The following is a 14,421-nucleotide window of genomic DNA, read 5'->3' on the forward strand; positions in this document are numbered from 1 at the left end:
ACATAATGTTTAAAAACTTTGAATTTTACTACTAAGTATAAGTGACTGTCATATGATAAGTAGAGTAATAAACAACATGACACCAACCATTGAAAAACAAAAATGTGCTTTTTAGGAGTTTTGAAATTTTTAACCCTATAGATTTTAACTGTGATTTAGGAAACTTAAATGTAAATGAAAGCTTGTCTCACAATAGCAGTGATATAATCGATATTATCTATAATTCTTTTGAATCAGAAGTTGGTAAGCTCATTGATAAGCATATCCCAGTTAAATATACATACAGAAAGAAGGACCAATTGCCATACATGAATAATTTTTGTTTGTTTGTTTTGGGTTTAACACCTTTTTTCAACAGTATTTTAGTTATATAATGTTGAATTTTAATGTTTCTAATATTTCAACTTTTCTTCTAATTCACAAGATTATAAGAAATAAGTCAACATTCATATACCATTTTTGTGGTATACAAATACCATTATAAAAACTTTTTTGTATATATGTCAGAGTGTATCATCATTGAAAAATAACAATTTTCAAGTACAACTAAGATCTTGGATTGCATGCCACAAATCTTGATTTTTAATGTATTTTCTTTCTTTTTGTTTTGTATTTATTGATACTTATTTTATAGAGCGTTCATCGCGCACCAACGAACAGACGGCGTTCGGAACTGGGCATCTCCTATATCTCGAGACCGAGTGGGGTTTGTTTTGATTACTTAGAGAAATCTGTAAAAAAGCAGGCTTGTTGGTTTAACACTTATTTATTACATGTAACTCCAATGTCCAAAATATGAATGATGTTATAACAAGTATATACTAAGTAATGATTCTGTTTAACAATTATTATAGTTGTACATATCAAATGAAACAATACTGGGGAATATCGCTTGGCATGAGAGGTACTAATTTAAAAGTACAACCTAAAAATTATTCTACTAGAAATAGTTGCCTTTAAGCAGTTGTTAATTTAACTGGAATTAGCCGGACAACAGTATTTATTCAAAACAAAACTAACTAAAATCTGCATTAGGAACCTGAGCTATTAAGTATTTAAAAATGAAAATATTTCTAACATTGAAGCATTGCTAAAATATGTACTCACTTAAAATCTTATAAATCACAAATTTAGAAATAACTAGAAATGAGCAGGAGCTGCGACAATCTTATTTGAACAAATTCTTAATTAATATTTACAAGCAATTCTCAAAATTACATACAATAAAATTAACTTTAATTTTATGCAACATAGTAAATACAGTAAGAGTCAAAATTACTTATTATTTAAGGACTTTAAATATTACGCATACAAGATATCAAGGCACTATGCTAAGTTTGCAAAACTTTAATAAAGAAAATAAGTAAAATCACATACCTGTAAAAAAGCAGGCTTGTTGGTTTAACACTTATTTATTACATGTAATTCCAATGTCCAAAATATGAATGATGTCTGGACACTGGACCCTTTGCATTATATAAGTCATTTCCAAACAAGCTAGAAGAGCTTAACTAAAGGTGTCAAATTGATTTCCTTTTACACATACATTTTTACATGATAAGTTGTCAACTTAAGCTCATTGAACTGTGATTTTTTTTTTCTGAAATATCAGCTAGTTAATTGTTGAAATGAAACTTAATTCTAAATCATGTATGATAAGATATTTGTAAGCCTGAAAACATTTAGACAAAAGAAACTTCGTCAAATTTTACTTGTCATTTCATTTCGAACAAGTTCTATTTCACTGGCGAAGTAACTATTATCTTTAATTACTGAATTTATTATTCAAATGTTTGTATGAATTGGTAATTTAATGTCTTCTTCTATGTTATTGCCTTGTAGTAAATGTTCTTACCTTATAAAAATAAATGGGGTTATCCCAATAGGGAGCCCGAAAGGAAAAAAAAAAAAAAAAAAAAAAACACAAAAAAACAGTATTTTAGTTATGTAATGGCAGGCAGTTAACCTAACCAGCATTCCTGGATTCTGTACCAGTACAAACCTATTCTCCGCAAGTAACTGCCAACTTCCCCACATGAATTTGAGGTGGAGGAAGAATGGTTTCAGACACAATGTCTTTTATCAAATCGCCATGGAGAACATACCCCTCACCCAGGGCTCAAACTCACGACCCCAAGATCTGTAGTTCTGTGCTCTCCATTATTGAGCTAAGCGGGCCAGCTTCCATACATGAATAAGGTATTAAGGAATGCAATTTATAATAAGACAAGGCAGTCTGAAAGACAGCTAAATCCCCTGCCACTGCTATGGATAGTGAAAGGGTAAAACCTTTGATTTTAGCTGTGACCTTGACCTTGAACTTACACGGCTGACTCATGAATTCTGCACAACGTCTTGATGAGGTGATCATTTGACCAAAGTTTCATGAAAATCCTTCAAGGGGTTTAGGAGATACAGAGCTGAAACCTTTGACCTTCAGTTGTGACCTTGACCTTGAGTTGACATGGCTGACTCATGAGTTCTTGATGAGGTGATCATTTGACCAAAGTTTGATGAAAATCCTTCAAGGGGTTAAGGAGATACAGAGTGGACACCAAATGGAAGGCTCAAACCTTCTACCCTTAGTTGTGACCTTGACCTTGAGCTGGCATGGTTGACTCATAATTTCTGCACATCATCTTGATGAGGAAATCATTTGACCCAGGTTTTATAAAATTCCTTCAAGGGGTTTAGGAGATATAGAGTGGACACGAAATGGAAGGCTCAAACCTTTGACCTTCAGTTGTGACCTTGACCTTGAGCTGACAAGGCTGACTCATAAGTTCTGCACATCGCCTTGATGAGGTGATCGTTTGACCCAAGTTTGATGAAAATCCTTCAAGGGGTTTAGGAGATATAGATCGGACACAAAATGGAAGGTTCAAACCTTTGACCCTAAGTTGTGACCTTGACCTTGAGCCGGCATGACTGACTCATGGGTTCTGCACATCGTCTTGATGAGGTGATCATTTGACCCAAGTTTTATAAAATTCCTTCAAGGGGTTTAAGAGATATAGAGCGGACACAAAATGGAAGGCTCAAACCTTTGACCTTGAGTTGTGACCTTGACCTTGAGCCGGCATGGCTGACTCATGGGTTCTGCACATCGTCTTGATGAGGTGATCATTTGACCCAAGTTTTATCAAATTCCTTCAAGGGGTTTAGGAGATATCGAGCGGACACAAAACGGCAGGCTCAAACCTTTGACCTTGAGTTGTGACCTTGACCTTGAACCGACAAGGCTGACTCATGGGTTCTGCACATTGTCTTGATGAGGTGATCATTTGACCCAAGTTTCATGAAAATCCTTCAAGGGGTTTAGGAGATATGGACCGGACACGAATTTGTTACGGACGGAAGGACGGACGGACAGAAGGACGGACGCAGACCATTCCTATAATCCCTCCGCCACAGCGGGGGATTTAAAATGTCATACCATAAATATCTAAAATATAAAAGCCCTAAAAACTGGGAAGATTTATATAGACAAAAAAGAAATCTTGTAAATAAGCTAAAAAAGAAGTCTTAAAATAATTACATGTATTTTATTGAAAGATGCTTAGGTGGATGCAAATCAACCGATTTCTGGCAAACTAGAAAACCATATAATTATGTCTAAAAAAAGCATGCAGTACAGAGAATGAAAATAATAACATTATATAAAACAAGAGCTGTCTCCATAGGATGACACATGCACCCGATGGCAATTTGACCTACAGACCTGGGTCTTGCGCGCGACACATTGTCTTACTGTGCCACACATTCATGCGTAGTTATTTTAAAATCCATGCATGAATGACAAAGATATGGACCGGACACGCCCATCATTGCACTATCATGAAATATGACCTTTAACGTCTAAGTGTGACCTTGACTTTTGAGCTACGGACCTGGGTCTTACGCGCGACACGTCGTCTTACTGTGGTACACATTCATGCCCAATAATTTTAAAATCCATGCATGAATGACAAAGATATGGACCAGACACGCCCATCAATGCACTATCATGAAATATGATCTTTAACGTCTAAGTGTGACCTTGACCTTTGAGCTACAGACCTGGGTCTTGCGCGCGACACTTGTCTTACTGTGCCACACATTTATGCGTAGTTACTTGAAAATCCATCCATGGATGACAAAGATATGGACCGGACACGCCCATCAATGCACTATCATGAAAAATGACCTTTAACGTCTAAGTGTGACCTTGTGAAGGGAGGCATATAGTTTTTGAACTGTCTGTCAGTCTGTCGGTCTGTCCACAATTTTCATGTCCGGTCCATATCTTTGTCATCCATGGATGGATTTTCAAATAACTTGGCATGAATGTGTACCACAGTAAGACGATGTGTCAAGCGCAAGACCCAGGTCCGTAGCTCAAAGGTCAAGGTCACACTTAGACGTTAAAGGCCATTTTTCATGGTAGTGCATTCGTGTCCGGTCCATATCTTTGTCATCCATGGATGGAATTTCAAATAACTTGGCATGAATGTGTACCACAGTAAGACGATGTGTCGCGCGCAAGACCCAGGTCCATAGCTCAAAGGTCAAGGTCACACTTAGACATTAAAGGTCATTTTTCATGATAGTGCATTCGTGTCCGGTCCATATCTTTGTCATCCATGGATGGATTTTCAAATAACTTGGCATGAATGTGTACCACAGTAAGACGACGTGTCGTGCGCAAGACCCAGGTCCGTAGCTCAAAGGTCAAGGTCACACTTAGACGTTAAAGGTCATATTTCATGATAGTGCATTGATGGGCGCGTCCAGTCCATATTTTTGTCATTCATGCATGGATTTTAAAATTATTGGGCATGAATGTGTACCACAGTAAGACGATGTGTCGCGCGCAAGACCCAGGTAGGTAGGTCAAAGGTCCTAAACTCTAACATCGGCCATAACTATTCATTCAAAGTGCCATCGGGGGCATGTGTCATCCTATGGAGACAGCTCTTGTTAACCATACTTTATATCATTTCTCAATAAATTAACAATATATTATATACATGTAACTACTGGGACAACTTTTAAGCAATATTTTTAAATTTGAAATAAATCACACAAACTTACAAGTAGTGGCTATAATATTTAATGTTTCACAAAGATAAACAGTACTGCATTCAAATACAACAAAATGTTTTTTTACATACATGTTGACTAGTTCCATGATATAGAAGCACAACACAAATATTTCACTATTTCATGTACTGTACAATATGTTTCTTTACTGTCTCTATGTCTAGTATCACATCATATAATAGTATTTATTACAGTAGCACATGCTAATTAAGCTATTGTTTCCCAATGCAGAGCTAAGAAGAGTTTAGTTGTTGATTCTGCGGGCTTTGGCAGAAGACCAGAGCTTGAAGGCTCTCTTGAAGGGGAATTACTCAAGAGGATGACCTTCAATAGAGAGAAGCATCAGACTGTCCAAAGAAGAGATAGAGAGAGAGTTGCGAAGATCAGTCTTGATGAGATTCTGCTTGGAGAAGCCTCTCTCACAATCAGCAATTCGACTCTATTTTTGACAAATTTCTATGTGCTTTCAGAAAAGGTTATGGCTGCCAAACGACTCTCTTGAAACTTCTTGACTTGTGGACTGGAAAACAGCTCTTCACACAAATGAATATGTTGCTGCCATTTTGATGGACCTATCAAAAGCATTTGACTGCCTGCCCCATAACATTCTCCTTAGTAAACTTAAAATATATGGTCTAACTGATCAGTCTATAAACTTAAAGTCTAGTTATCTTTCAGACAGGAAACAACAGATTAAAATTGGTAACATTGTAAGTACTTGGGCTGAAATAGATAAGGGTGTGCCTCAAGGTTCCATTCTTGGGCCGTTACTTTTTAATGTTTTTATAAATGATATTTTCTACTTTATAAACAACAGTACCCTCTATAATTATGCTGATGACAACACTCTCTCATTTCACACACCAAACTATGATGAGCTCCTTACAACTTTACAAACAGAAAGTGATACTTTAATTGACTGGTTCAGATTTAACTTATGCAGGCAAACCTGGGTAAATTCCAGGCAATAGCTGTTGGTAAAAAAAAAACACATTAAAAAGTCCGTTTTGAAAATCGGCAGTTCAGCTATTGAATGCGAAGATGTTGTGAAATTACTGGGTGTTGACACTGACTTTAGTTTAAAGTTTGACTCTCATATAAACAATATTTGTAAAAAGGCTGCTCAACAAATAAATATCTTAAAATGAATAGGAAACAAGAGATCACAGAGTGATCTTGGCGCCCACCATTGATCCATTTTTGAATGTTCCAAATTTCAAGACTAGCTCAAGGTCAAAATCAAGGTCAAAGTTCATTTCAGTGCACAAAACTGTGCATGTGGTCCAAATTTGAAAACTGTAGCTTGAGAAATGTGAAAGTAGGTCACTAGATCAATTTCAAGGTCAAAGTTTATTTTGGTACACAAGACTATGCACATGCTTCAAATTTGAAGGCTGTAGCTTGAGAAATGTGAAAGTAGGTACTAGGTAAAAATCAAGGTCAAATTTCAATTCAGAACAACAAAACTATCCAAGTGGTCCAAATTTGAAGCATGTAGCTTCAGAAATGTGAAAGTAGGTCACTAGGTCAATTTCAAGGTCAAAGTTCATTTTGGTACACAAAACTATGCATGTGGTCAAAATTTGAAGGCTGTAGCTTGAGAAATGTAAAAGTAGGTCACTAGGTCAAATTCAAGGTCAAATTTCATTTCGGAACACAAAACTATGCATGTGGTCCAAATCTGAAGCCTGTACATTCAAAAAATGTGAAAGTAGGTCACTAGGTCAATGTCAAGGGCAAAGTTTGTTTCAGTACACAAACCGATGCATGTAGTCCAAATTTGAAGGCTGTAGCTACAGAAATGTGAAAGTTGTTTTTTTTTTGTTTTTTTTTTTGTTGGATTTAACGTCGCACCGACACATGATAGGTCATATGGCGACTTAAATGTGAAAATGGGTCACTAGGTCAAGATCAACGTCAACTCACGTCAAGGTTTATCTTGCCACTCAAAACTATGCATGTGGTCCAAATTTGAATGGATAAGAAGATTTTAAAAGTTTTTCCCTATATAAGTCTATATGAATCATGTAACCCCAGGGCAGGGCCTAGAGGGATAATTTGAACAAACTTGGTAGAGAACCACTAGATGATGTTACATTACAAATATCAAAGCTCTAGGCTTTGTAGTTTGAACAAGAAGATTTTCAAAGTTTTTCCCTATATAAGTCTATGTAAACCATGTGACCCCCAGGGCATGGTCATATTTGACCCTAGGGGAATAATTTGAACGATCTTAATAGAGGACTACTAGATGATGTCACATACAAAATATCAAAGGCCTAGGCCCTGTGGTTTTGGACAAGAAGTGTTTCAAAGTTTTTCCCTATATAAATCTATGTAAATTATAAAAATAAACAAAGGGCCATAACTCACTCAAAAATTGTTTAAACCAGTCTGATTTTCAGGGGGACAAAACTAGGGTAAAAATACAAGTCATCATTCTGACAAAGTTTGGTCCAAATCCCCCCAGTAGTTTCTGAGGAGATGCGATAACGAGAAATTGTTAACAGACGGACGGACGGACCACGGACGCAGAGTGATTTTAATAGCCCACCATCTGATGATGGTGGGCTAAAAATCTAAGTAAGCTTAACAGATTAACAATATTTCATACCTTTGTGCTCTCATATTTTATTTTTTGTCCATTGTCTAGGCATTTCTTGTTCAGTCAGTAATACTAAAAAAAAATTTAACAAGAGCTCGTCGAACACGAAATGCCCCCCTTGATGCATTCAGTAATTGCACAAGGAACAGAAATTATATGCTCACTGTAAACAAAAGTTATACCGCTCTGGTTTAATCTGACCTTGATCTTTAACCTATTAACCTAACAAGAGATAACAGAATGATCTAGGCGCCATCCACTGACCCATTTTTGAATGTTCCAAATTTCAAGACTAGATCAAGGTCAAAATCAATGTCAAATTTCATTTCGGTACAAAACAATGTGTATGTGGTCCAAATTTGAAAGCTGTGGCTTGAGAAATAAGAAAGCAGGTAACTAGATCAATTTCAAGGTCAAACTTCATTTCGATAGACAGAACTATGCATGTGCTTCAAATTTGAAGGCTGTAGCTTGAGAAATGTGAAAGTAGGTAAAAATCAATGTCAAACTTCAATTCAGAACATAAAAATATGCATGCGGTCCAAATTTGAAGTCTGTAGCTTCAGAAATGTGGAAGTAGGTCACTATGTCAATCTTAAGATCAAAGTTCATTTCGGTACACAAAACTATGCATGTGGTTCAAATCTGAAGGCTGTAGCTTGAGAAATGTGAAAGTAGGTCACTAGGTCAAATTTTATTTCGGAACACAAAACTATGCAAGTGGTCCAAATTTGAAGCTTGTACCTTCAGAAATGTGAAAGAAGGTCACTAGGTCAATCTCAAGATCAAAGTTCATTTCAGTACACAAAACTATGCTTGTGGTTCAAATTTGAAGGCTGTAGCTTAAGAAATGTGAAAGTAGGTCACTAGGTCAAGATCAAGGTCAACTCATGTCAAGGTTCATCTTGCCACTCAAAACTATACATGTGGTCCAAATTTGAATGATGTAAGTTATGGACATGAAGGTTCTAAGTTTTTCCCTATATAAGTCTATATGAACCATATGAACCCTGGGGTGGGGCCATATTTGACCCTAGAGGAATAATTTGAACAAACTTGGTAGAGAACCACTAAATGATGCTACATTACAAAACATCAAAGCCATAGTCTTTGTGGTTTGGACAAGAAGATTTTCAAAGTTTTTCCCTATATAAGTCTATGTAAACCATGTGATCCCCAGGGCGGAGCCAATTTTGACCCTAGGGGAATAATTTGAACAATCTTAGTAGAGGACCACTAGATGATGTCATATACAAAATATCAAAGCCCTAGGCCCTGTGGTTTTGGACAAGAGGTTTTTCAAAGTTTTTTCCTATATAAGTCTATACAAAACCATGTGACCCCCGGGGTGGGGCCATATTTGACCCCCGGGAAATAATCTGAACAATCTTGGTAGAGGACCACTAGATTTTCCTACATACCAAATATCAAAGCCCTGTGCCCTATGGTTTTGGACAAGAAGATCAGAAACCGTTTTAACTGTTCCTGGCCAATGTGACCTTGACCTTTGACCTAATGACTTCAAAATCAATAGGGGTCATCTGCTGGTCATGACCAATCTACCTATCAACTTTTGTGACCCTAGGCCTAAGTGTTCTCGAGTTATCATCCGGAAACCGTTTAACCGTTCAGGGTAACTGTGACCTTGACCTTTAACATACTGACCTCAAAATCAATAGGGGTCATCTGCTGGTCATGACCAACCTCCCTATTAACTTTCATGATCCTAGGCCCAAGGGTTCTTGAGTTATCATCCGGAAACCGTTTTACTATTCAGGGTCACTGTGACCTTGACCTTTGACATACAGACCTTAAAATCAATAGGGGTCATCTGCTGGTGATGACCAACCTCCCTATCAACTTTCATGATCCTAGGCCTAAGAGTTCTTGAGTTATCATCCGGAAACGGATTGGTCTACATTCCGACAGACCGACCTACCGACCGACATTTGCAAAACAATATACCCCTCCTTCTCCGAAGGGGGGCATAAAAATTCAAGAATGTGCTTTGAGATTTGTATAATTATGATGATTATGATAGCTCTTATTCTTCAGGCAGCTAACAGATTTTAACCAGTTCAAAAACCAGCTTGTGTACTGGGACGGCAACACTTGTAAATGTGTTGCATGTAAATAACCCCTGGAGCTTTCTGTTGGTGGGTCCCGCAGACCACCTCATCCTAATTTGCTTTCTGAGTTGCTTTGATTTGCTTGTTTGTTGTTTTGTATTGCTTTTCTTTCATTTTTGTTGCTTATTATTATGCCCCCCTTTGAAAAAGGCGGAGTATATTGTTTTGCAGATGTCGGTCGGTCGGTCTGTCGGTCGGTCGGTCGGAATGTAGACCTATCCGTTTCCGGATGATAACTCAAGAACGTTTGGGCCTAGGATCATAAAAGTTGATAGGGAGGTTGGTCATCACCAACCAATGATTTCTACCTATTGATTTTGAGGTCTGTATGTCAAAGGTCAAGGTCACAGTGACCCTGAATAGTAAAACAGTTTCCGGATGATAACTCAAGAACACTTGGGCCTAGGATCATGAAAGTTGATAGGGAGGTTGGTAATGACCAACAGATGACCCCTATTGATTTTGAGGTCAGTATGTTAAAGGTCAAGGTCACAGTGACCCTGAACAGTAAAACGGTTTCCGGATGATAACTCAAGAACACTTGAGCCTAGGATCATGAAAGTTGATAGGGAGGTTGGTAATGACCAGCAGATGACCCCTATTGATTTTGAGGTCAGTATGTTAAAGGTCAAGGTCACAGTGACCCTGAACAGTAAAACAGTTTCTGGATGATAACTCAAGAACGCTTAGGCCTAGGGTCACAAAAGTTGATAGGGAGGTTGGTCATGACCAGCAGGTGACCCCTATTGATTTTGAGGTCAGTATGTCAAAGGTCAAGGCCACAGTGACCCTGAACATAAAAACAGTTTCCGGATGATAACTCAAGAACGCTTAGGCCTAGGGTCACGAAAGTTGATAGGGAGGTTGGTCATGACCAGCAGGTGACGCCTTTTGATTTTGAGGTCAGTATGTCAAAGCTCAAGGTCACAGTGACCAGGAACAGTAAAATGGTTTCCAGGCAATAACTCAAGAACGCTTGGGCTTAGTGTCAGGAAAATTGAGTTAGGTTGGCCATAACCAGCAGATGACCCCTATTGATTTTTTTAGGTCATTAGGTCAAAGGTCAAGGACACAGTGACCAGGAACAGTTAAATGGTTTCTGATCTTCTTGTCCAAAACCATAGGGCACAGGGCTTTGATATTTGGTATGTAGCAAAATCTAGTGGTCCTCTACCAAGATTGTTCAGATTATTTCCCTGGGGTCAAATATGGCCCCACCCCTAGGGTCACATGGTTTATATAGACTTATATAGGGAAAAAAATTGAAAAACCTCTTGTCCAAAACCACAGGGCCTAGGGCTTTGATATTTTGTATATGACATCATCTACTGATCCTCTACTAAGATTATTCAAATTATTCCCCTAGGGTCAAATATGGCTCCGCCCTGGGGGTCACATGGTTTACATATACTTATATAGGGAAAAACTTTGAAAATCTTCTTGTCCAAACCGCAAAGTCTATGGCTTTGGTATTTTGTAATGTAGCATCATTTAGTGGTTCTCTACCAAGTTTGTTCAAGTTATCCCTCTAGGGTCAAATATGGCCCTGCCTCAGAGGTCAAATGGTTTATTTAGACTTATATAGGGAAAAACTTAGAATCTTCATGTCCATAACTTATATCATTCAAATTTGGACCACATGTATAGTTTTGAGTGGCAAGATGAACCTTGACATGAGTTGACCTTGATCTTGACCTAGTGACCTACTTTCACATTTCTGTACCTACAGCCTTCAAATTTGGACCACATGCATAGGTTTGTGTACTGAAAAAAACTTAGACCTTGTTATTGACCTAGTGACCTACTTTCACATTTTTGAAGGTACAGGTTTCAAATTTGGACCACATGCATAGTATTTTGTTCCAAAATAAAATTTGACCTTGATTTTGACCTAGTGACCTAGTTTCACATTTCTCAAGCTACAGCCTTCAAATCTGAACCACAAGCGTACTTTTGTGTACTGAAATGAACTTTGATCTTGAGATTGACCTAGTGACCTACTTTCACATTTCTGAAGGTACAGGCTTCAAATTTTGACCACTTGCATAGTTTTGTGTTCCGAAATAAAATTTGACCTTGATTTTGACCTGGTGACCTACTTTCACATTTCTCAAGCTACAGCCTTCAAATTTGAACCACATGCATAGTTTTGTGTACCGAAATGAACTTTGATCTTAAGATTGACCTAGTGACCTACTTTCACATTTTTGAAGGTTCAGGCTTCAAATTTGGACTGCGTGCATATTTTTGTGTTCTGAATTGAAATTTTACATTGATTTTTATCTATTACCTAATTTCACATTTCTCAAGCTACAGCCTCCAAATTTGAAGCACATGCATAGTTCTGTTTACCGAAATGAACTTTACCTTTAAATTGATCTAATGACCTGCTTTCACATTTCTCAAGCCACAGCTTTCAAATTTGGACCACATACACATTGTTTTGTACCTAAATGAAATTTGACATTGATTTTGACCTTGAGGTAGTCTTGAAATTTGGAACATTCAAAAATGGCTCAGTGGATGGCGCCAAGGTCAATCTGTAATCTCTTGTTAGGTTAATAGGTTAAAGGTCAAGGTCAGATTAAACCAGAATGGTAATACTTTCGTTTACAGTGAGCATATAATTTCTGTTCCTTGTGCAATTACTAAATGCATCAAGGGGGGCATTTCGTGTTCGATGAGCTCTTGTTATGTCTTGAGTCTGCTCTGTTTATAGTAGTTTATTAATATAATGCTTATCTTGTGGGCCGATGTGCTTAGTTTGTGCTATCTAGCTTGCTTGTATGCTTTTGTGCTTATTATGTATTACACATTGTCTGTATATGTGACATGCTTTCTTTTATCATGTTTATGTTCCTTTGTCATTTGCTACTGTGAGGAAGTTGCTGATCAGTTATTTCCAAATTTGATTTTGGGGGATAGTTTTTTACCACCATTTCTTAAGCATACAATTTTGTGGGTTTTTTTATTTTCCTTTCTTATGGCAGTTTTTCGGCAGCAGTGTCTAGATCAGTAGCTTCAACACAGATTTTAATACTTAATGTAATATTGTACATGTTCAACCAGTTCTTAACTTCTAAATTAAAATTTAAATTTTAATACTGTGTGCTTAACATATTTTTCTCTTGTAGCACTTTTATTACTCTGTTAAATTTGTTTTAATTGTTGTATAGTCGGTTCAAAAGCTCTTCAGAGCTTATGTTTTGTATTAAAATTTAAAATTGTAATGTTGTCTTCTTGCCGACACAAAATAAAACTTGTATTGTATTGTATAATAGTAAGTAAGTAAGTAAGTAAAGACTTTATTTAATGAGGCTACACATTTGGTTTCCCAATCTTCCATGTGGGCCTCAGAATATATACATAATATACAGATGATAAAACATTCAACAATACAATGATACACAAGATTTACATAAATTACGAAAACCAAAACCAAAGAACACTTACATAGTACAATTACATATATAGAAAAACATATGAATATTTTATACATTACTACTATCATACAAACTGAAAATATGCTACAACATACTTTGGTACACTGTTTAGGATACTGAGGAGAAATGCCATTTGACATAAGATGTTTGAAATGTCCTTAGTGTCTCACACTAATTAGCTCAGTATACCGGCCTTAGAATTTAGCAATTCATAACTTTATCATGACATCACAGTAAATTAGCGGATCTAACTGACCAATCAGACAGCTGCATTTTCAAGTACCTGACAGTTTCCACTTGGGTATAACGAAGTATATATTTACAATGAACATATAGTGACAGGGTTTTTTTTTTCAGCTGTTTTTATAGCCGTTATTGGGCTATATTTCCAATGCCAAAAAGTATGTATTTTTCCCAAAATGAGTGCAAAAATTCCCAATCTACATTCTGAAAAAGATTTCATCAAAATTGCACAAACATTGACCAAATTATGGACAATTTTGTGATGGCAGTTATGTTAAAGAGGTTGTACAATGTGAAACAAGTGTAAGAGAAAGAGCTTAAACACATCCTTACTATATCCTATGGGACTAAATATTTCCAAATTCAGAACATTTACACGTCAAAATTCCCAATTTTGAGGGTATAGGCTATGTTCCCAAAACAGCAAGAAAAAACCCGGCCTGTCAGTGACTTTAGAAATAAATATCACACTATTTTAAAAACCAAATTATGTTTTTCACTGCACATGCCCAAGATGATGCTATAAACAACAAAACGTTGAAGTTTCATTGAAATATTATATCGATTTAATACCTTTATTTTAGTTAAAAGTTTGAGATTTTGCACAGGGAGTCTATGATAAAGTCTGAGTAAAATGTAATCATTACCCAAGTGAAATTAGTATATCATTCTGCACTGTTTTGGACTTGTTAAAATTATGAATATCAAGGTGCACCTGCCTTCCATAGTCTTTAAGATAACAATTCGTACAAAAATGTTACTGACCTAACAAACGTCCCAGAGGCCAGACAGGACTAGTCCCAACTCCCATTAAAATCACAAATAATTGGGTACGAGTTAGTTCGAGGACGAAAATTATTCTTGTTTCAAATTGATTATGGTAAGCAATTATGGGAATGTCATCGCTATGTTTATTAGT

At 36.8% G+C, this 14,421-nt stretch overlaps 1 protein-coding gene across 6 annotated transcripts in view; it reads right to left on the reverse strand.

Annotated features, from left to right (window-relative positions):
• The window catches only part of LOC123550897 (uncharacterized), a 49,175-nt gene that overhangs the window by 34,625 nt on the left and 129 nt on the right, over nt 1-14,421 (reverse strand). Inside the window, exon 1 of one of the 6 annotated variants that reach the window (XM_053540260.1) lies at nt 14,268-14,413. The exons of 3 other annotated variants lie outside the window; for them this stretch is intronic. The gene's annotated coding sequence lies outside the window, so the exon portion shown is untranslated. Of the gene's footprint in view, nt 1-1,377; nt 1,554-14,267; nt 14,414-14,421 lie in introns of those variants that run through there. 2 more of the 6 variants (XM_045339371.2, XM_045339373.2) reach the window with 2 other exon arrangements.

Source organism: Mercenaria mercenaria, chromosome 4 (genome assembly GCF_021730395.1).
Source record: "Mercenaria mercenaria strain notata chromosome 4, MADL_Memer_1, whole genome shotgun sequence".
NCBI lineage: Eukaryota > Metazoa > Mollusca > Bivalvia > Venerida > Veneridae > Mercenaria > Mercenaria mercenaria.